At 46.1% G+C, this 23,512-nt stretch overlaps 6 non-coding genes across 6 annotated transcripts; all 6 read right to left on the bottom strand.

Moving 5' to 3' along the window:
* Positions 1 to 1,287: 1,287 nt before the first annotated feature.
* Positions 1,288 to 1,587, bottom strand: LOC146854614 (signal recognition particle RNA). The gene has a single exon (XR_014959300.1).
* A 5,608-nt stretch (positions 1,588 to 7,195) lies between these two features.
* LOC146854613 (signal recognition particle RNA) lies at positions 7,196 to 7,495 on the bottom strand. Its single transcript, XR_014981626.1, has one exon.
* Positions 7,496 to 10,902: 3,407 nt separating this feature from the next.
* Positions 10,903 to 11,202, bottom strand: LOC146854612 (signal recognition particle RNA). Its single transcript, XR_014959174.1, has one exon.
* Positions 11,203 to 14,609: 3,407 nt separating this feature from the next.
* On the bottom strand, positions 14,610 to 14,909 carry LOC146854611 (signal recognition particle RNA). The gene has a single exon (XR_014959173.1).
* A 3,407-nt stretch (positions 14,910 to 18,316) lies between these two features.
* LOC146854610 (signal recognition particle RNA) lies at positions 18,317 to 18,603 on the bottom strand. The gene has a single exon (XR_014958905.1).
* A 3,468-nt stretch (positions 18,604 to 22,071) lies between these two features.
* Positions 22,072 to 22,371, bottom strand: LOC146854609 (signal recognition particle RNA). The gene has a single exon (XR_014959221.1).
* Between the last annotated feature and the right edge of the window lie 1,141 nt (positions 22,372 to 23,512).

Genomic DNA, 23,512 nt, shown 5'->3' with positions numbered 1-23,512 from the left:
TGGTTCACCCTCAGCGGCACAAGGGCGGCCGGGTGCAGAGAGAGTTAGGCCCAATGTTATCCTATGAGAGGTAGGGGGGCCTTGGTTGGTGGCTGCTGACTAGCAGGCCACGTGGCTGTGGGAGCTGGGCTCCTGGTCACTTATCCAGGGCAAGTGGGGAAGTAGATAGATGTAGAGGTTGCACTGCCAGGGCCACTCGGACGGCTGGGTGCAGGGTGCTTTTGAGCATTCGGGCGCTCAATTGATTTGAATGGGAAATCTCTGGTTTAGAAAAAGACTGCAAGCTCGGGGACGAAGATTCTTCAGGTGCCACCACCACTTCGAGAGGTAAGTTGGGTAGTTGGAGGATAGGTAGGTACCCCGGGATTGGGCACAGGGGGCCGCGGAGCGCCGGGTGCAGGGGTACCTTTTGGTGTCGGGAAATCTTACTCTCTGTTGATCGCGGTTGGGGGGGCACCTGGTTCTGAGGCTGCAGGCTTCTTCAGGAGTGTCGAGGGAGGTCCTTGGGTGCCGGACTCGGGGTCACAGTCGCCGTGGGGTCGTCCTTGTGGTCTTTGTTCACTCTGGCACAGGCCAGGCTTGGTGGGTGCAGAGTGTGAAGGGTTCGCGGTTCCGGGCTGCTGCCAGGGATTAGAAGTAGATTTGAGTAGAGCCTCTACTCATGGGAGTCCCAGGGGTTTAGAGTCAAAAGGTAGCCAGGTCCTCCAGGGTTTGTGAGGTTGCTGGCCACAAGAGATGCCGGGTTGGAGCAGGAGCAGGTTCGAGGGTCGACAGGCCAGAGGCTCCAACGTTTGGGAGTTGCACAGCCCTCAGTCTTTTCATGTTTCGCTCAAAGAGTGAAGGGCCCTGTAATTTCTCCTTCTCATTCACATATGAAAAGAATGAGGGCTAATCAAAAAATGAATTAGAGCTGGACGTAGAAATGCAGCAGAAGGGCCAGCAAGCGCATTTCTAAGTTGCTCTATGAAGGATGCTTTTGTACTTGACAGATCAGTTTAATCCTACAGGTGCTCTAAAAGGAAGAATGCATTTGAGTCATCCTTGCTGAAAATCACACAGCCATTTATTCTAGGTTGCACTGAGTTTTCAGTCCTCTCCGCCTGCTAGCTTGTTGTTGCAATATGTCTCAATTCTGGAGAATTGTCTGCTATGCTGAAATGCGTGGCCCAGTTCAAGTGTTCATCATATTTCCTGGAAAAATATCAAAAGAAAAACAAAGATTTGGTTTTGGGAAAATAATTTATTACACCTTGTAAAAATCAAAACTTTCACATTTGAGTCAAAAAAGAGAGGCTAGGTCTCACTATTTTGCTCAGGCTGTTTAACACGTACTGCTCACAGGTGCTGTCCTGCTACCAATGGGCATGGAAGCTTTGGCCTGCTCTGTTTCCAGCCTGGGTCGGTGCACCTCTCGTTACACAACCTGAAATTCTAGAGCTCCCTCTAGAACACCATATTGATGCCCAATGCAGCATGGACACCTGATCAACACAGCTGAGTGCAGCCCAGAACCCCTGAGCTCAAGCAATCCACAAGCCTCTGCCTCCCAAATAACTAGGACAACAGGCACACGCCACCTTGCCCGGCAAACACTGCAGCTGTCCTAATGATGAAATGCATTCCATAAGTAAGGATAATGATAAAGTAAGGTGGAATGAATTGATGGTTTACCAACCATGTTTCAAGAAAATCAATTTCACTATCCTTCAAAGAAAGGAAAAAAATGTCTTATCAAGAAGCAGTGTGAATATGGGAAGGGCCTTTAAAAAAGATGTGGAGTTTCCTAAAGTAAAAAAGAGGGTTGAACTGATTGAAGGGAGAGAGGAAGTAGGGTCGGAAAGATTGTGACGGGGAAGTGAATACAACATAAATACTAGTATTTAGAGAGTGAGAGACAGGTAGAGGGACAGAAGGGAAAGGAGAGTGAGAGTGAGAGAGAAGAGCCAGGTTAGGGCTGAGTTTCTCTTTATCTGCCAGTGACTCCCTGTAGAAGCTTGCTGGCACAATTTAGGCTGTCCTGTAGGCATCCCTTGTTATGCCGAGCCAGCCAATATTGAGATAAATAGCATGGGTCACAATGATGGAACTCGTCTGCAACTTCGGAAGTTTTAAAGTGGTATGGAGTGGGAGGGCTAGAAGAGTTACCATAAAGAATGAATACACGTCATTCTGTTCTCTAGCCTCAACAGCTGCAAGAGAGGAACTCCTGCTGGCCAAGAAGACCAATGTCAGTTCAGCTTGAACAGGTGAAAGCATGCCTGATTCTGCAAAGGTATGAGATTACACTTTTGCGTCAGAGGTGGTCAGGGGCTATTGCACATTAGGGAACCGTTTATTGAGGTCCAGTTGGATTACTCTATCTTCTACCACCTCAAAATCAGCTGCTCATGCAGTGTTCTATACCGATGAGCTATTTTGGTCCTCCCTGCCCCTTCCAGCTAGTGGGTCCCCTGACTAGGGAAAGTGATTCGAACAGATTTGCATATCTTTCCATAGGAGACTTCTTGACTTATTTTATACTGTGCCAAATCAAGGTAGATTGAGTAATGATCTTGACAGACCTATATTGGAGAACTGCAGTGTGAGAAAGTGGCTCTGTATATACTGTTCCCAAATAGGTACAGGGTGTACAGAGTCCACAGTCCCCAGAGGTTTGGCAGAGGCTAAAGTTAGATATAACCTTACTCTCTAAAGTGGTAGCTTGGTCGAGCAGTAAGGCAGTATCAGAGGACAGTGTAAAGCATTTGTTGCACACACTCAGTCAGCAAATGGTCTCACACACTCAATAACTGAATTCTAGGCCAATGGTTTATCTACAAAAAATATATGCTTGTTTTATTTTAGAACCAACAATAGGTATTAAAATATACTTTCTCAGAATGAGATGCTTTATATAAATACTTTTGCAATATGCAATTGACTTTTGTAGAAAGTTACAAGTGGTTGCAATAGGCAACAACATTTTAAACACAATAATGCATTGAGCTCAATGGAAGTTTCAAGTTATTTGCAACAGATTACTTTTAGGATTACTTTTGGATTTCCAGGACTGGATCCTAGATTCAGTCCTGGGTCAGTACTTGGAATCAAGTGATAAAAGTCGACTTAATTACTGTGATGATTTTTAGACAATATTTTGCTATTTTAAAAGTTGACAGAAAATGTTTCATAGAAAACAGTCTAAGATTCCCTATGGCAGAAAATTCAAGTTGCAGGTATAGTATGTTCTCGTTACTTTTGTAATCCAGTACTGGGTGCCTAGACTCAGTACTGGGACCTTTATCCAAAACAGGTAAGTAATTACGTTTTCAGAAATTATACGATTTTTTTTTTTTTTTTTTTAAAAACCTTTATTTGTGCATAGTAAAAGAACAAATACGGGCCTACAACCATCAGGCCGGCCACAAAACGGTTAAGCACTGAGACAAACATTACATCCCCTGTGCATCAATGGTCAAGATTAGCAACGATTCAGGAGTTATACACTGGAGAGATCCTTGACACCAGGGGAAGGAGAAGTGAAGGTTAATTTTAAGGTTTTCAAAATAATTTTATCGAGGAAAAAGTCAGTAGAGGATAGAACCAAGGAGATTCGAGTCCGCAAGATGGCTTCATCACACGGGAGAGCAGCAGCATCATTAAAAACGGCCATAGAAAATCTCAGACAGTGAGGCGATGCAGTTATATAACAGGATAGTCACATGAGTAAATACGCACCCCTCCAAAGCCGCCCCCACTCAATCCACCCCACACCCGGACCCCGAATCGGAAACAAGGAGAGCGCAGAGACATAGAAGAAAAAGGCCCATAGAACTAAAAAGAAACAGTAAATTACCCCCCCACCCTACACCAATGCGGAGGCTACGGCCTGCCCCCCCCCCAGCATAGTGCCTGTCGCCCAATGAACCCGAAATATAGACAAGAGAGAAAGTAGGAATAAAGGAAAGAAAATAAGAAAACAAAGAAGAAAGCGGGGAGGAGCCCACGTAACCTCGGAGCGCCCGAAACCACCGGCCAACTACGTCTCCACACACTGAGAACCCACTACACACAAAGGCGGTCGTGTGAAGATAACGTGTCACAACAATATAATGAAGGCAGACAATTCGCGACGAGTGCGCACAACATATGCAGACAGTTCCAGTCCCAGTCCAGCCCATCCGTGAAACCATGGTGATAGAAATCAATCTAGCCCTGGCCCGATCGCGGGCGTAAGATTAGACTAGCCCCCACATGAAGGCCCCGCAGCCCGTGCAGACAAAGACAATATGGCCGCTGGGGAAAAGATGGAGAAGTAGAGTCACAAAATGGCCGCCGATCATCTATTGAGGTCCCCTTGTGCACCATATAAAATCCAGACCTGGCCTGTAAAGTACAGGAGTTCCACATAAAAGAAGCCGTAGGCCACCGTGAACGGTTCCTCGAGGACGTCAGGTGTCGCTCAGCTGGATACTCTTGCGGGCGCGGTGAGGCAGGCAACAACAAAGCAGGCAGCAATGAACGGGGAAACAAAGTGTCCACAATTGAGCAGGAGATCGATTGATCCTGGGTGCCGGGAAAGCCAGATGCAGACACCAGTGTAGCACGGTTATACCCAGTCGTTGCGTCCCCGCAAGAGGACAGAAGCACTGGCAGACCCACGTCTTGTTGAGAACAAACGGGGCGCTCACGACCCGCAGCCGACAGTATGGAGTCGAACCGCTCACTCAGCGTTTGCAAGCCAACACACAATTGCAGACGAAAGTCCCGCAGGGCAGCCAGAACGGAGCCGCATGTCAGCGGAAGCTGCGCCCCCACATCGGCAGCAATCCGGGACGGCACTGTGGAGCTGGAGTCTGGTAGAGGGAGGGCGAAGCGGACAGCGGGCGAGACCGGAGCATCACCCCCCAGCAGCGAGCAGGCAATCAACGCCATGTTTTACCGCTGAACGGTACAGTGGCCAGGGGGGGGATCGTAACAAGGAGGCAATTCCCCGCAGGTCTGCACCGCAACAGGTGAAAGCCAACAGTCGCTTCCCCTCCCTCGGACTCTCTTTGCAGCCGACTGGCAATAGAAGAAGGGGGTCTGCAGCCTTCCACAGCGCGGGCCACAGAGCGGGGCAGGAGACCCGCCACACCGGGGCTTACCCTATAGCTCCAGTCCGTCAGGTGAAAGGTGAAGGAGGTGTCCGGGCGTCTCTCCCCCGGCTCGTCTGGCGACAGTCCGTGGTGTGAGGCGGGATCGGGGCCGCGGGGCTCAGATTTGCGCCGGGGGTCCAGTGACTGCGGAGCTTCCAGGGGGCCGGCCAAGGCCACAATGGAGCAGGGGTCCAGCGCGGAGAACAAAGGCACCAAGAGCTCCGGCATCCGGGCGGGCTCAGACTCCGGGAAAGCGGCGGCGCGGTCAGCGCGTCGTCGCGCACGTTGCACCTCGAAAATCGGCGAGGATAGGAATCAGGATGATAGTCCGAGGCCAAGGGCCGGCGGAGCCGGGCGCTCAAGCGTCTGCTCCGGTCGCCATCTTGGCTCCTCCCCCAATTATACGATTTTTAAAGAATATTTAAAGTTTGCAGAAATTGACACTTAGAAGAAATTTCACAGAAAAACAGTCAATGATTTCCTACGGGAGAAAATTGGGTTACTGGTAAGTACAGTTGTAAGTATTTTTCCGAGTCAGTGCTGGGCACCAAGATCCAGCACTGGGAGCTCACCTAATAGCAGGTGAGTATTTTCGTTTTCGTTACTCGGCTGATTTTTGGTGAATATTTTAAGTTTTGAAAAGTCCACACTTGGAAGAAATTTCAGGAAAAACCAGTCAATGTTACCCTATGGAGAAGATTGAGTTATCGGTTTAAAGGTAAGTACTCGACTGGCAGAGTTAAGGTTCTGGGCATAGACTCAGGCGTCTCCCAGGGTCAGGTAGGTACAGTTGGTTCACCCTCAGCGGCACAAGGGCGGCCGGGTGCAGAGAGAGTTAGGCCCAATGTTATCCTATGAGAGGTAGGGGGGCCTTGGTTGGTGGCTGCTGACTAGCAGGCCACGTGGCTGTGGGAGCTGGGCTCCTGGTCACTTATCCAGGGCAAGTGGGGAAGTAGATAGATGTAGAGGTTGCACTGCCAGGGCCACTCGGACGGCTGGGTGCAGGGTGCTTTTGAGCATTCGGGCGCTCAATTGATTTGAATGGGAAATCTCTGGTTTAGAAAAAGACTGCAAGCTCGGGGACGAAGATTCTTCAGGTGCCACCACCACTTCGAGAGGTAAGTTGGGTAGTTGGAGGATAGGTAGGTACCCCGGGATTGGGCACAGGGGGCCGCGGAGCGCCGGGTGCAGGGGTACCTTTTGGTGTCGGGAAATCTTACCCTCTGTTGATCGCGGTTGGGGGGGCACCTGGTTCTGAGGCTGCAGGCTTCTTCAGGAGTGTCGAGGGAGGTCCTTGGGTGCCGGACTCGGGGTCACAGTCGCCGTGGCGTCGTCCTTGTGGTCTTTGTTCACTCTGGTACAGGCCAGGCTTGGTGGGTGCAGAGTGTGAAGGGTTCGCGGTTCCGGGCTGCTGCCAGGGATTAGAAGTAGATTTGAGTAGAGCCTCTACTCATGGGAGTCCCAGGGGTTTAGAGTCAAAAGGTAGCCAGGTCCTCCAGGGTTTGTGAGGTTGCTGGCCACAAGAGATGCCGGGTTGGAGCAGGAGCAGGTTCGAGGGTCGACAGGCCAGAGGCTCCAACGTTTGGGAGTTGCACAGCCCTCAGTCTTTTCATGTTTCGCTCAAAGAGTGAAGGGCCCTGTAATTTCTCCTTCTCATTCACATATGAAAAGAATGAGGGCTAATCAAAAAATGAATTAAAGCTGGACGTAGAAATGCAGCAGAAGGGCCAGCAAGCGCATTTCTAAGTTGCTCTATGAAGGATGCTTTTGTACTTGACAGATCAGTTTAATCCTACAGGTGCTCTAAAAGGAAGAATGCATTTGAGTCATCCTTGCTGAAAATCACACAGCCATTTATTCTAGGTTGCACTGAGTTTTCAGTCCTCTCCGCCTGCTAGCTTGTTGTTGCAATATGTCTCAATTCTGGAGAATTGTCTGCTATGCTGAAATGCGTGGCCCAGTTCAAATGTTCATCATATTTCCTGGAAAAATATCAAAAGGAAAACAAAGATTTGGTTTTGGGAAAATAATTTATTACACCTTGTAAAAATCAAAACTTTCACATTTGAGTCAAAAAAGAGAGGCTAGGTCTCACTATTTTGCTCAGGCTGTTTTACACGTACTGCCCACAGGTGCTGTCCTGCTACCAATGGGCATGGAAGCTTTGGCCTGCTCTGTTTCCAGCCTGGGTTGGTGCACCTCTCGTTACACAACCTGAAATTCTAGAGCTCCCTCTAGAACACCATATTGATGCCCAATGCAGCATGGACACCTGATCAACACAGCTGAGTGCAGCCCAGAACCCCTGAGCTCAAGCAATCCACAAGCCTCTGCCTCCCAAGTAACTAGGACAACAGGCACACGCCACCTTGCCCGGCAAACACTGCAGCTGTCCTAATGATGAAATGCATTCCATAAGTAAGGATAATGATAAAGTAAGGTGGAATGAATTGATGGTTTACCAACCATGTTTCAAGAAAATCAATTTCACTATCCTTCAAAGAAAGGAAAAAAATGTCTTATCAAGAAGCAGTGTGAATATGGGAAGGGCCTTTAAAAAAGATGTGGAGTTTCCTAAAGTAAAAAAGAGGGTTGAACTGATTGAAGGGAGAGAGGAAGTAGGGTCGGAAAGATTGTGACGGGGAAGTGAATACAACATAAATACTAGTATTTAGAGAGTGAGAGACAGGTAGAGGGACAGAAGGGAAAGGAGAGTGAGAGTGAGAGAGAAGAGCCAGGTTAGGGCTGAGTTTCTCTTTATCTGCCAGTGACTCCCTGTAGAAGCTTGCCGGCACAATTTAGGCTGTCCTGTAGGCATCCCTTGTTATGCCGAGCCAGCCAATATTGAGAAAAATAGCATGGGTCACAATGATGGAACTCGTCTGCAACATCGGAAGTTTTAAAGTGGTATGGAGTGGGAGGGCTAGTAGAGTTACCATAAAGAATAAATACGCGTCATTCTGTTCTCTAGCCTCAACAGCTGCAAGAGAGGAACTCCTGCTGGCCAAGAAGACCAATGTCAGTTCAGCTTGAACAGGTGAAAGCATGCCTGATTCTGCAAAGGTATGAGATTACACTTTTGCGTCAGAGGTGGTCACGGGCTATTGCACATTAGGAAACCGTTTATTGAGGTCCAGTTGGATTACTCTATCTTCTACCACCTCAAAATCAGCTGCTCATGCAGTGTTCTATACCGATGAGCTATTTTGGTCCTCCCTGCCCCTTCCAGCTAGTGGGTCCCCTGACTAGGGAAAGTGATTCGAACAGATTTGCATATCTTTTCATAGGAGACTTCTTGACTTATTTTATACTGTGCCAAATCAAGGTAGATTGAGTAATGATCTTGACAGACCTATATTGGAGAATTGCAGTGTGAGAAAGTGGCTCTGTATATACTGTTCCCAAATAGATACAGGGTGTACAGAGTCCACAGTCCCCAGAGGTTTGGCAGAGGCTAAAGTTAGATATAACCTTACTCTCTAAAGTGGTAGCTTGGTCGAGCAGTAAGGCAGTATCAGAGGACAGTGTAAAGCATTTGTTGCACACACTCAGTCATCAAATGGTCTCACACACTCAATAACTGAACTCTAGGCCAATGGTTTATCTACAAAAAATATATGCTTGTTTTATTTTAGAACCAACAATAGGTATTAAAATATACTTTCTCAGAATATGATGCTTTATATAAATACTTTTGCAATATGCAATTGACTTTTGTAGAAAGTTACAAGTGGTTGTAATAGGCAACAAAATTTTAAACACAATAATGCATTGAGCTCAATGGAAGTTTCAAGTTATTTGCAACAGATTACTTTTAGGATTACTTTTGGATTTCCAGGACTGGATCCTAGATTCAGTCCTGGGTCAGTACTTGGAATCAAGTGATAAAAGTCGACTTAATTACTGTGATGATTTTTAGACAATATTTTGCTATTTTAAAAGTTGATAGAAAATATTTCATAGAAATAAGTCAATGATTCCCTATGGCAGAAAATTCAAGTTGCAGGTATAGTATGTTCTCGTTACTTTTGTAATCCAGTACTGGGTGCCTAGACTCAGTACTGGGACCTTTATCCAAAACAGGTAAGTAATTACGTTTTCAGAAATTATACGATTTTTAAAGAATATTTAAAGTTTGCAGAAATTGACACTTAGAAGAAAGTTCACAGAAAAACAGTCAATGATTTCCTATGGGAGAAAATTGGGTTACTGGTAAGTACAGTTGTAAGTATTTTTCAGAGTCAGTGCTGGGCACCAAGATCCAGCACTGGGAGCTCACCTAATAGCAGGTGAGTATTTTCGTTTTCGTTACTCGGCTGATTTTTGGTGAATATTTTAAGTTTTGAAAAGTCCACACTTGGAAGAAATTTCAGGAAAAACCAGTCAATGTTACCCTATGGAGAAGATTGAGTTATCGGTTTAAAGGTAAGTACTCGACTGGCAGAGTTAAGGTTCTGGGCATAGACTCAGGCGTCTCCCAGGGTCAGGTAGGTACAGTTGGTTCACCCTCAGCGGCACAAGGGCGGCCGGGTGCAGAGAGAGTTAGGCCCAATGTTATCCTATGAGAGGTAGGGGGGCCTTGGTTGGTGGCTGCTGACTAGCAGGCCACGTGGCTGTGGGAGCTGGGCTCCTGGTCACTTATCCAGGGCAAGTGGGAAAGTAGATAGATGTAGAGGTTGCACTGCCAGGGCCACTCGGACGGCTGGGTGCAGGGTGCTTTTGAGCATTCGGGCGCTCAATTGATTTGAATGGGAAATCTCTGGTTTAGAAAAAGACTGCAAGCTCGGGGACGAAGATTCTTCAGGTGCCACCACCACTTCGAGAGGTAAGTTGGGTAGTTGGAGGATAGGTAGGTACCCCGGGATTGGGCACAGGGGGCCGCGGAGCGCCGGGTGCAGGGGTACCTTTTGGTGTCGGGAAATCTTACTCTCTGTTGATCGCGGTTGGGGGGGCACCTGGTTCTGAGGCTGCAGGCTTCTTCAGGAGTGTCGAAGGAGGTCCTTGGGTGCCGGACTCGGGGTCACAGTCGCCGTGGGGTCGTCCTTGTGGTCTTTGTTCACTCTGGCACAGGCCAGGCTTGGTGGGTGCAGAGTGTGAAGGGTTCGCGGTTCCGGGCTGCTGCCAGGGATTAGAAGTAGATTTGAGTAGAGCCTCTACTCATGGGAGTCCCAGGGGTTTAGAGTCAAAAGGTAGCCAGGTCCTCCAGGGTTTGTGAGGTTGCTGGCCACAAGAGATGCCGGGTTGGAGCAGGAGCAGGTTCGAGGGTCGACAGGCCAGAGGCTCCAACGTTTGGGAGTTGCACAGCCCTCAGTCTTTTCATGTTTCGCTCAAAGAGTGAAGGGCCCTGTAATTTCTCCTTCTCATTCACATATGAAAAGAATGAGGGCTAATCAAAAAATGAATTAGAGCTGGACGTAGAAATGCAGCAGAAGGGCCAGCAAGCGCATTTCTAAGTTGCTCTATGAAGGATGCTTTTGTACTTGACAGATCAGTTTAATCCTACAGGTGCTCTAAAAGGAAGAATGCATTTGAGTCATCCTTGCTGAAAATCACACAGCCATTTATTCTAGGTTGCACTGAGTTTTCAGTCCTCTCCGCCTGCTAGCTTGTTGTTGCAATATGTCTCAATTCTGGAGAATTGTCTGCTATGCTGAAATGCGTGGCCCAGTTCAAGTGTTCATCATATTTCCTGGAAAAATATCAAAAGAAAAACAAAGATTTGGTTTTGGGAAAATAATTTATTACACCTTGTAAAAATCAAAACTTTCACATTTGAGTCAAAAAAGAGAGGCTAGGTCTCACTATTTTGCTCAGGCTGTTTAACACGTACTGCTCACAGGTGCTGTCCTGCTACCAATGGGCATGGAAGCTTTGGCCTGCTCTGTTTCCAGCCTGGGTCGGTGCACCTCTCGTTACACAACCTGAAATTCTAGAGCTCCCTCTAGAACACCATATTGATGCCCAATGCAGCATGGACACCTGATCAACACAGCTGAGTGCAGCCCAGAACCCCTGAGCTCAAGCAATCCACAAGCCTCTGCCTCCCAAGTAACTAGGACAACAGGCACACGCCACCTTGCCCGGCAAACACTGCAGCTGTCCTAATGATGAAATGCATTCCATAAGTAAGGATAATGATAAAGTAAGGTGGAATGAATTGATGGTTTACCAACCATGTTTCAAGAAAATCAATTTCACTATCCTTCAAAGAAAGGAAAAAAATGTCTTATCAAGAAGCAGTGTGAATATGGGAAGGGCCTTTAAAAAAGATGTGGAGTTTCCTAAAGTAAAAAAGAGGGTTGAACTGATTGAAGGGAGAGAGGAAGTAGGGTCGGAAAGATTGTGACGGGGAAGTGAATACAACATAAATACTAGTATTTAGAGAGTGAGAGACAGGTAGAGGGACAGAAGGGAAAGGAGAGTGAGAGTGAGAGAGAAGAGCCAGGTTAGGGCTGAGTTTCTCTTTATCTGCCAGTGACTCCCTGTAGAAGCTTGCTGGCACAATTTAGGCTGTCCTGTAGGCATCCCTTGTTATGCCGAGCCAGCCAATATTGAGAAAAATAGCATGGGTCACAATGATGGAACTCGTCTGCAACTTCGGAAGTTTTAAAGTGGTATGGAGTGGGAGGGCTAGAAGAGTTACCATAAAGAATGAATACACGTCATTCTGTTCTCTAGCCTCAACAGATGCAAGAGAGGAACTCCTGCTGGCCAAGAAGACCAATGTCAGTTCAGCTTGAACAGGTGAAAGCATGCCTGATTCTGCAAAGGTATGAGATTACACTTTTGCGTCAGAGGTGGTCAGGGGCTATTGCACATTAGGGAACCGTTTATTGAGGTCCAGTTGGATTACTCTATCTTCTACCACCTCAAAATCAGCTGCTCATGCAGTGTTCTATACCGATGAGCTATTTTGGTCCTCCCTGCCCCTTCCAGCTAGTGGGTCCCCTGACTAGGGAAAGTGATTCGAACAGATTTGCATATCTTTCCATAGGAGACTTCTTGACTTATTTTATACTGTGCCAAATCAAGGTAGATTGAGTAATGATCTTGACAGACCTATATTGGAGAACTGCAGTGTGAGAAAGTGGCTCTGTATATACTGTTCCCAAATAGGTACAGGGTGTACAGAGTCCACAGTCCCCAGAGGTTTGGCAGAGGCTAAAGTTAGATATAACCTTACTCTCTAAAGTGGTAGCTTGGTCGAGCAGTAAGGCAGTATCAGAGGACAGTGTAAAGCATTTGTTGCACACACTCAGTCAGCAAATGGTCTCACACACTCAATAACTGAACTCTAGGCCAATGGTTTATCTACAAAAAATATATGCTTGTTTTATTTTAGAACCAACAATAGGTATTAAAATATACTTTCTCAGAATATGATGCTTTATATAAATACTTTTGCAATATGCAATTGAATTTTGTAGAAAGTTACAAGTGGTTGTAATAGGCAACAAAATTTTAAACACAATAATGCATTGAGCTCAATGGAAGTTTCAAGTTATTTGCAACAGATTACTTTTAGGATTACTTTTGGATTTCCAGGACTGGATCCTAGATTCAGTCCTGGGTCAGTACTTGGAATCAAGTGATAAAAGTCGACTTAATTACTGTGATGATTTTTAGACAATATTTTGCTATTTTAAAAGTTGACAGAAAATTTTTCATAGAAAACAGTCTAAGATTCCCTATGGCAGAAAATTCAAGTTGCAGGTATAGTATGTTCTCGTTACTTTTGTAATCCAGTACTGGGTGCCTAGACTCAGTACTGGGACCTTTATCCAAAACAGGTAAGTAATTACGTTTTCAGAAATTATACGATTTTTAAAGAATATTTAAAGTTTGCAGAAATTGACACTTAGAAGAAATTTCACAGAAAAACAGTCAATGATTTCCTATGGGAGAAAATTGGGTTACTGGTAAGTACAGTTGTAAGTATTTTTCAGAGTCAGTGCTGGGCACCAAGATCCAGCACTGGGAGCGCACCTAATAGCAGGTGAGTATTTTCGTTTTCGTTACTCGGCTGATTTTTGGTGAATATTTTAAGTTTTGAAAAGTCCACACTTGGAAGAAATTTCAGGAAAAACCAGTCAATGTTACCCTATGGAGAAGATTGAGTTATCGGTTTAAAGGTAAGTACTCGACTGGCAGAGTTAAGGTTCTGGGCATAGACTCAGGCGTCTCCCAGGGTCAGGTAGGTACAGTTGGTTCACCCTCAGCGGCACAAGGGCGGCCGGGTGCAGAGAGAGTTAGGCCCAATGTTATCCTATGAGAGGTAGGGGGGCCTTGGTTGGTGGCTGCTGACTAGCAGGCCACGTGGCTGTGGGAGCTGGGCTCCTGGTCACTTATCCAGGGCAAGTGGGGAAGTAGATAGATGTAGAGGTTGCACTGCCAGGGCCACTCGGACGGCTGGGTGCAGGGAGCTTTTGAGCATTTGGGCGCTCAATTGATTTGAATGGGAAATCTCTGGTTTAGAAAAAGACTGCAAGCTCGGGGACGAAGATTCTTCAGGTGCCACCACCACTTCGAGAGGTAAGTTGGGTAGTTGGAGGATAGGTAGGTACCCCGGGATTGGGCACAGGGGGCCGCGGAGCGCCGGGTGCAGGGGTACCTTTTGGTGTCGGGAAATCTTACTCTCTGTTGATCGCGGTTGGGGGGGCACCTGGTTCTGAGGCTGCAGGCTTCTTCAGGAGTGTCGAAGGAGGTCCTTGGGTGCCGGACTCGGGGTCACAGTCGCCGTGGGGTCGTCCTTGTGGTCTTTGTTCACTCTGGCACAGGCCAGGCTTGGTGGGTGCAGAGTGTGAAGGGTTCGCGGTTCCGGGCTGCTGCCAGGGATTAGAAGTAGATTTGAGTAGAGCCTCTACTCATGGGAGTCCCAGGGGTTTAGAGTCAAAAGGTAGCCAGGTCCTCCAGGGTTTGTGAGGTTGCTGGCCACAAGAGATGCCGGGTTGGAGCAGGAGCAGGTTCAAGGGTCGACAGGCCAGAGGCTCCAACGTTTGGGAGTTGCACAGCCCTCAGTCTTTTCATGTTTCGCTCAAAGAGTGAAGGGCCCTGTAATTTCTCCTTCTCATTCACATATGAAAAGAATGAGGGCTAATCAAAAAGTGAATTAGAGCTGGACGTAGAAATGCAGCAGAAGGGCCAGCAAGCGCATTTCTAAGTTGCTCTATGAAGGATGCTTTTGTACTTGACAGATCAGTTTAATCCTACAGGTGCTCTAAAAGGAAGAATGCATTTGAGTCATCCTTGCTGAAAATCACACAGCCATTTATTCTAGGTTGCACTGAGTTTTCAGTCCTCTCCGCCTGCTAGCTTGTTGTTGCAATATGTCTCAATTCTGGAGAATTGTCTGCTATGCTGAAATGCGTGGCCCAGTTCAAGTGTTCATCATATTTCCTGGAAAAATATCAAAAGAAAAACAAAGATTTGGTTTTGGGAAAATAATTTATTACACCTTGTAAAAATCAAAACTTTCACATTTGAGTCAAAAAAGAGAGGCTAGGTCTCACTATTTTGCTCAGGCTGTTTAACACGTACTGCTCACAGGTGCTGTCCTGCTACCAATGGGCATGGAAGCTTTGGCCTGCTCTGTTTCCAGCCTGGGTCGGTGCACCTCTCGTTACACAACCTGAAATTCTAGAGCTCCCTCTAGAACACCATATTGATGCCCAATGCAGCATGGACACCTGATCAACACAGCTGAGTGCAGCCCAGAACCCCTGAGCTCAAGCAATCCACAAGCCTCTGCCTCCCAAGTAACTAGGACAACAGGCACACGCCACCTTGCCCGGCAAACACTGCAGCTGTCCTAATGATGAAATGCATTCCATAAGTAAGGATAATGATAAAGTAAGGTGGAATGAATTGATGGTTTACCAACCATGTTTCAAGAAAATCAATTTCACTATCCTTCAAAGAAAGGAAAAAAATGTCTTATCAAGAAGCAGTGTGAATATGGGAAGGGCCTTTAAAAAAGATGTGGAGTTTCCTAAAGTAAAAAAGAGGGTTGAACTGATTGAAGGGAGAGAGGAAGTAGGGTCGGAAAGATTGTGACGGGGAAGTGAATACAACATAAATACTAGTATTTAGAGAGTGAGAGACAGGTAGAGGGACAGAAGGGAAAGGAGAGTGAGAGTGAGAGAGAAGAGCCAGGTTAGGGCTGAGTTTCTCTTTATCTGCCAGTGACTCCCTGTAGAAGCTTGCTGGCACAATTTAGGCTGTCCTGTAGGCATCCCTTGTTATGCCGAGCCAGCCAATATTGAGAAAAATAGCATGGGTCACAATGATGGAACTCGTCTGCAACTTCGGAAGTTTTAAAGTGGTATGGAGTGGGAGGGCTAGAAGAGTTACCATAAAGAATGAATACACGTCATTCTGTTCTCTAGCCTCAACAGATGCAAGAGAGGAACTCCTGCTGGCCAAGAAGACCAATGTCAGTTCAGCTTGAACAGGTGAAAGCATGCCTGATTCTGCAAAGGTATGAGATTACACTTTTGCGTCAGAGGTGGTCAGGGGCTATTGCACATTAGGGAACCGTTTATTGAGGTCCAGTTGGATTACTCTATCTTCTACCACCTCAAAATCAGCTGCTCATGCAGTGTTCTATACCGATGAGCTATTTTGGTCCTCCCTGCCCCTTCCAGCTAGTGGGTCCCCTGACTAGGGAAAGTGATTCGAACAGATTTGCATATCTTTCCATAGGAGACTTCTTGACTTATTTTATACTGTGCCAAATCAAGGTAGATTGAGTAATGATCTTGACAGACCTATATTGGAGAACTGCAGTGTGAGAAAGTGGCTCTGTATATACTGTTCCCAAATAGGTACAGGGTGTACAGAGTCCACAGTCCCCAGAGGTTTGGCAGAGGCTAAAGTTAGATATAACCTTACTCTCTAAAGTGGTAGCTTGGTCGAGCAGTAAGGCAGTATCAGAGGACAGTGTAAAGCATTTGTTGCACACACTCAGTCAGCAAATGGTCTCACACACTCAATAACTGAACTCTAGGCCAATGGTTTATCTACAAAAAATATATGCTTGTTTTATTTTAGAACCAACAATAGGTATTAAAATATACTTTCTCAGAATATGATGCTTTATATAAATACTTTTGCAATATGCAATTGAATTTTGTAGAAAGTTACAAGTGGTTGTAATAGGCAACAAAATTTTAAACACAATAATGCATTGAGCTCAATGGAAGTTTCAAGTTATTTGCAACAGATTACTTTTAGGATTACTTTTGGATTTCCAGGACTGGATCCTGGATTCAGTCCTGGGTCAGTACTTGGAATCAAGTGATAAAAGTCGACTTAATTACTGTGATGATTTTTAGACAATATTTTGCTATTTTAAAAGTTGACAGAAAATTTTTCATAGAAAACAGTCTAAGATTCCCTATGGCAGAAAATTCAAGTTGCAGGTATAGTATGTTCTCGTTACTTTTGTAATCCAGTACTGGGTGCCTAGACTCAGTACTGGGACCTTTATCCAAAACAGGTAAGTAATTACGTTTTCAGAAATTATACGATTTTTAAAGAATATTTAAAGTTTGCAGAAATTGACACTTAGAAGAAATTTCACAGAAAAACAGTCAATGATTTCCTACGGGAGAAAATTGGGTTACTGGTAAGTACAGTTGTAAGTATTTTTCAGAGTCAGTGCTGGGCACCAAGATCCAGCACTGGGAGCTCACCTAATAGCAGGTGAGTATTTTCGTTTTCGTTACTCGGCTGATTTTTGGTGAATATTTTAAGTTTTGAAAAGTCCACACTTGGAAGAAATTTCAGGAAAAACCAGTCAATGTTACCCTATGGAGAAGATTGAGTTATCGGTTTAAAGGTAAGTACTCGACTGGCAGAGTTAAGGTTCTGGGCATAGACTCAGGCGTCTCCCAGGGTCAGGTAGGTACAGTTGGTTCACCCTCAGCGGCACAAGGGCGGCCGGGTGCAGAGAGAGTTAGGCCCAATGTTATCCTATGAGAGGTAGGGGGGCCTTGGTTGGTGGCTGCTGACTAGCAGGCCACGTGGCTGTGGGAGCTGGGCTCCTGGTCACTTATCCAGGGCAAGTGGGGAAGTAGATAGATGTAGAGGTTGCACTGCCAGGGCCACTCGGACGGCTGGGTGCAGGGAGCTTTTGAGCATTTGGGCGCTCAATTGATTTGAATGGGAAATCTCTGGTTTAGAAAAAGACTGCAAGCTCGGGGACGAAGATTCTTCAGGTGCCACCACCACTTCGAGAGGTAAGTTGGGTAGTTGGAGGATAGGTAGGTACCCCGGGATTGGGCACAGGGGGCCGCGGAGCGCCGGGTGCAGGGGTACCTTTTGGTGTCGGGAAATCTTACTCTCTGTTGATCGCGGTTGGGGGGGCACCTGGTTCTGAGGCTGCAGGCTTCTTCAGGAGTGTCGAAGGAGGTCCTTGGGTGCCGGACTCGGGGTCACAGTCGCCGTGGGGTCGTCCTTGTGGTCTTTGTTCACTCTGGCACAGGCCAGGCTTGGTGGGTGCAGAGTGTGAAGGGTTCGCGGTTCCGGGCTGCTGCCAGGGATTAGAAGTAGATTTGAGTAGAGCCTCTACTCATGGGAGTCCCAGGGGTTTAGAGTCAAAAGGTAGCCAGGTCCTCCAGGGTTTGTGAGGTTGCTGGCCACAAGAGATGCCGGGTTGGAGCAGGAGCAGGTTCGAGGGTCGACAGGCCAGAGGCTCCAACGTTTGGGAGTTGCACAGCCCTCAGTCTTTTCATGTTTCGCTCAAAGAGTGAAGGGCCCTGTAATTTCTCCTTCTCATTCACATATGAAAAGAATGAGGGCTAATCAAAAAGTGAATTAGAGCTGGACGTAGAAATGCAGCAGAAGGGCCAGCAAGCGCATTTCTAAGTTGCTCTATGAAGGATGCTTTTGTACTTGACAGATCAGTTTAATCCTACAGGTGCTCTAAAAGGAAGAATGCATTTGAGTCATCCTTGCTGAAAATCACACAGCCATTTATTCTAGGTTGCACTGAGTTTTCAGTCCTCTCCGCCTGCTAGCTTGTTGTTGCAATATGTCTCAATTCTGGAGAATTGTCTGCTATGCTGAAATGCGTGGCCCAGTTCAAATGTTCATCATATTTCCTGGAAAAATAACAAAAGAAAAACAAAGATTTGGTTTTGGGAAAATAATTTATTACACCTTGTAAAAATCAAAACTTTCACATTTGAGTCAAAAAAGAGAGGCTAGGTCTCACTATTTTGCTCAGGCTGTTTAACACGTACTGCCCTGCTACCAATGGGCATGGAAGCTTTGGCCTGCTCTGTTTCCAGCCTGGGTCGGTGCACCTCTCGTTACACAACCTGAAATTCTAGAGCTCCCTCTAGAACACCATATTGATGCCCAATGCAGCATGGACACCTGATCAACACAGCTGAGTGCAGCCCAGAACCCCTGAGCTCAAGCAATCCACAAGCCTCTGCCTCCCAAGTAACTAGGACAACAGGCACACGCCACCTTGCCCGGCAAACACTGCAGCTGTCCTAATGATGAAATGCATTCCATAAGTAAGGATAATGATAAAGTAAGGTGGAATGAATTGATGGTTTACCAACCATGTTTCAAGAAAATCAATTTCACTATCCTTCAAAGAAAGGAAAAAAATGTCTTATCAAGAAGCAGTGTGAATATGGGAAGGGCCTTTAAAAAAGATGTGGAGTTTCCTAAAGTAAAAAAGAGGGTTGAACTGATTGAAGGGAGAGAGGAAGTAGGGTCGGAAAGATTGTGACGGGGAAGTGAATACAACATAAATACTAGTATTTAGAGAGTGAGAGACAGGTAGAGGGACAGAAGGGAAAGGAGAGTGAGAGTGAGAGAGAAGAGCCAGGTTAGGGCTGAGTTTCTCTTTATCTGCCAGTGACTCCCTGTAGAAGCTTGCTGGCACAATTTAGGCTGTCCTGTAGGCATCCCTTGTTATGCCGAGCCAGCCAATATTGAGAAAAATAGCATGGGTCACAATGATGGAACTCGTCTGCAACTTCGGAAGTTTTAAAGTGGTATGGAGTGGGAGGGCTAGAAGAGTTACCATAAAGAATGAATACACGTCATTCTGTTCTCTAGCCTCAACAGCTGCAAGAGAGGAACTCCTGCTGGCCAAGAAGACCAATGTCAGTTCAGCTTGAACAGGTGAAAGCATGCCTGATTCTGCAAAGGTATGAGATTACACTTTTGCGTCAGAGGTGGTCAGGGGCTATTGCACATTAGGGAACCGTTTATTGAGGTCCAGTTGGATTACTCTATCTTCTACCACCTCAAAATCAGCTGCTCATGCAGTGTTCTATACCGATGAGCTATTTTGGTCCTCCCTGCCCCTTCCAGCTAGTGGGTCCCCTGACTAGGGAAAGTGATTCGAACAGATTTGCATATCTTTTCATAGGAGACTTCTTGACTTATTTTATACTGTGCCAAATCAAGGTAGATTGAGTAATGATCTTGACAGACCTATATTGGAGAACTGCAGTGTGAGAAAGTGGCTCTGTATATACTGTTCCCAAATAGGTACAGGGTGTACAGAGTCCACAGTCCCCAGAGGTTTGGCAGAGGCTAAAGTTAAATATAACCTTACTCTCTAAAGTGGTAGCTTGGTCGAGCAGTAAGGCAGTATCAGAGGACAGTGTAAAGCATTTGTTGCACACACTCAGTCAGCAAATGGTCTCACACACTCAATTACTGAACTCTAGGCCAATGGTTTATCTACAAAAAATATATGCTTGTTTAAATTTTAGAACCAACAATAGGTATTAAAATATACTTTCTCAGAATGAGATGCTTTATATAAATACTTTTGCAATATGCAATTGACTTTTGTAGAAAGTTACAAGTGGTTGCAATAGGCAACAACATTTTAAACACAATAATGCATTGAGCTCAATGGAAGTTTCAAGTTATTTGCAACAGATTACTTTTAGGATTACTTTTGGATTTCCAGGACTGGATCCTAGATTCAGTCCTGGGTCAGTACTTGGAATCAAGTGATAAAAGTCGACTTAATTACTGTGATGATTTTTAGACAATATTTTGCTATTTTAAAAGTTGACAGAAAATATTTCATAGAAAACAGTCTAAGATTCCCTATGGCAGAAAATTCAAGTTGCAGGTATAGTATGTTCTCGTTACTTTTGTAATCCAGTACCGGGTGCCTAGACTCAGTACTGGGACCTTTATCCAAAACAGGTAAGTAATTACGTTTTCAGAAATTATACGATTTTTAAAGAATATTTAAAGTTTGCAGAAATTGACACTTAGAAGAAATTTCACAGAAAAACAGTCAATGATTTCCTACGGGAGAAAATTGGGTTACTGGTAAGTACAGTTGTAAGTATTTTTCCGAGTCAGTGCTGGGCACCAAGATCCAGCACTGGGAGCTCACCTAATAGCAGGTGAGTATTTTCGTTTTCGTTACTCGGCTGATTTTTGGTGAATATTTTAAGTTTTGAAAAGTCCACACTTGGAAGAAATTTCAGGAAAAACCAGTCAATGTTACCCTATGGAGAAGATTGAGTTATCGGTTTAAAGGTAAGTACTCGACTGGCAGAGTTAAGGTTCTGGGCATAGACTCAGGCGTCTCCCAGGGTCAGGTAGGTACAGTTGGTTCACCCTCAGCGGCACAAGGGCGGCCGTAGCAGTAGCGGCACCCCCCCCCCCCAAGCGCCTCGAGACCCTACGGGTAGGTAGTGCGCTCTATAAATTTCCTTGATTGATTGATTGATTGATGAGAGGTAGGGGGGCCTTGGTTGGTGGCTGCTGACTAGCAGGCCACGTGGCTGTGGGAGCTGGGCTCCTGGTCACTTATCCAGGGCAAGTGGGGAAGTAGATAGATGTAGAGGTTGCACTGCCAGGGCCACTCGGACGGCTGGGTGCAGGGTGCTTTTGAGCATTCGGGCGCTCAATTGATTTGAATGGGAAATCTCTGGTTTAGAAAAAAACTGCAAGCTCGGGGACGAAGATTCTTCAGGTGCCACCACCACTTCGAGAGGTAAGTTGGGTAGTTGGAGGATAGGTAGGTACCCCGGGATTGGGCACAGGGGGCCGCGGAGCGCCGGGTGCAGGGGTACCTTTTGGTGTCGGGAAATCTTACCCTCTGTTGATCGCGGTTGGGGGGGCACCTGGTTCTGAGGCTGCAGGCTTCTTCAGGAGTGTCGAGGGAGGCCCTTGGGTGCCGGACTCGGGGTCACAGTCGCCGTGGGGTCGTCCTTGTGGTCTTTGTTCACTCTGGCACAGGCCAGGCTTGGTGGGTGCAGAGTGTGAAGGGTTCGCGGTTCCGGGCTGCTGCCAGGGATTAGAAGTAGACTTGAGTAGAGCCTCTACTCATGGGAGTCCCAGGGGTTTAGAGTCAAAAGGTAGCCAGGTCCTCCAGGGTTTGTGAGGTTGCTGGCCACAAGAGATGCCGGGTTGGAGCAGGAGCAGGTTCGAGGGTCGACAGGCCAGAGGCTCCAACGTTTGGGAGTTGCACAGCCCTCAGTCTTTTCATGTTTCGCTCAAAGAGTGAAGGGCCCTGTAATTTCTCCTTCTCATTCACATATGAAAAGAATGAGGGTTAATCAAAAAATGAATTAGAGCTGGACGTAGAAATGCAGCAGAAGGGCCAGCAAGCGCATTTCTAAGTTGCTCTATGAAGGATGCTTTTGTACTTGACAGATCAGTTTAATCCTACAGGTGATCTAAAAGGAAGAATGCATTTGAGTCATCCTTGCTGAAAATCACACAGCCATTTATTCTAGGTTGCACTGAGTTTTCAGTCCTCTCCGCCTGCTAGCTTGTTGTTGCAATATGTCTCAATTCTGGAGAATTGTCTGCTATGCTGAAATGCGTGGCCCAGTTCAAATCTTCATCATATTTCCTGGAAAAATATCAAAAGGAAAACAAAGATTTGGTTTTGGGAAAATAATTTATTACACCTTGTAAAAATCAAAACTTTCACATTTGAGTCAAAAAAGAGAGGCTAGGTCTCACTATTTTGCTCAGGCTGTTTTACACGTACTGCTCACAGGTGCTGTCCTGCTACCAATGGGCATGGAAGCTTTGGCCTGCTCTGTTTCCAGCCTGGGTCGGTGCACCTCTCGTTACACAACCTGAAATTCTAGAGCTCCCTCTAGAACACCATATTGATGCCTAATGCAGCATGGACACCTGATCAACACAGCTGAGTGCAGCCCAGAAACCCTGAGCTCAAGCAATCCACAAGCCTCTGCCTCCCAAGTAACTAGGACAACAGGCACACGCCACCTTGCCCGGCAAACACTGCAGCTGTCCTAATGATGAAATGCATTCCATAAGTAAGGATAATGATAAAGTAAGGTGGAATGAATTGATGGTTTACCAACCATGTTTCAAGAAAATCAATTTCACTATCCTTCAAAGAAAGGAAAAAAATGTCTTATCAAGAAGCAGTGTGAATATGGGAAGGGCCTTTAAAAAAGATGTGGAGTTTCCTAAAGTAAAAAAGAGGGTTGAACTGATTGAAGGGAGAGAGGAAGTAGGGTCGGAAAGATTGTGACGGGGAAGTGAATACAACATAAATACTAGTATTTAGAGAGTGAGAGACAGGTAGAGGGACAGAAGGGAAAGGAGAGTGAGAGTGAGAGAGAAGAGCCAGGTTAGGGCTGAGTTTCTCTTTATCTGCCAGTGACTCCCTGTAGAAGCTTGCTGGCACAATTTAGGCTGTCCTGTAGGCATCCCTTGTTATGCCGAGCCAGCCAATATTGAGAAAAATAGCATGGGTCACAATGATGGAACTCGTCTGCAACTTCGGAAGTTTTAAAGTGGTATGGAGTGGGAGGGCTAGAAGAGTTACCATAAAGAATGAATACACGTCATTCTGTTCTCTAGCCTCAACAGCTGCAAGAGAGGAACTCCTGCTGGCCAAGAAGACCAATGTCAGTTCAGCTTGAACAGGTGAAAGCATGCCTGATTCTGCAAAGGTATGAGATTACACTTTTGCGTCAGAGGTGGTCAGGGGCTATTGCACATTAGGGAACCGTTTATTGAGGTCCAGTTGGATTACTCTATCTTCTACCACCTCAAAATCAGCTGCTCATGCAGTGTTCTATACCGATGAGCTATTTTGGTCCTCCCTGCCCCTTCCAGCTAGTGGGTCCCCTGACTAGGGAAAGTGATTCGAACAGATTTGCATATCTTTTCATAGGAGACTTCTTGACTTATTTTATACTGTGCCAAATCAAGGTAGATTGAGTAATGATCTTGACAGACCTATATTGGAGAACTGCAGTGTGAGAAAGTGGCTCTGTATATACTGTTCCCAAATAGGTACAGGGTGTACAGAGTCCACAGTCCCCAGAGGTTTGGCAGAGGCTAAAGTTAGATATAACCTTACTCTCTAAAGTGGTAGCTTGGTCGAGCAGTAAGGCAGTATCAGA

The sequence above is a fragment of the Triturus cristatus genome, chromosome 4_1 (assembly GCF_964204655.1).
Source record: "Triturus cristatus chromosome 4_1, aTriCri1.1, whole genome shotgun sequence".
Classification (NCBI taxonomy): domain Eukaryota; kingdom Metazoa; phylum Chordata; class Amphibia; order Caudata; family Salamandridae; genus Triturus; species Triturus cristatus.
Note: the sequence above shows the minus strand (reverse complement) of the source record. Positions and strands in the feature narration are given on the sequence as shown.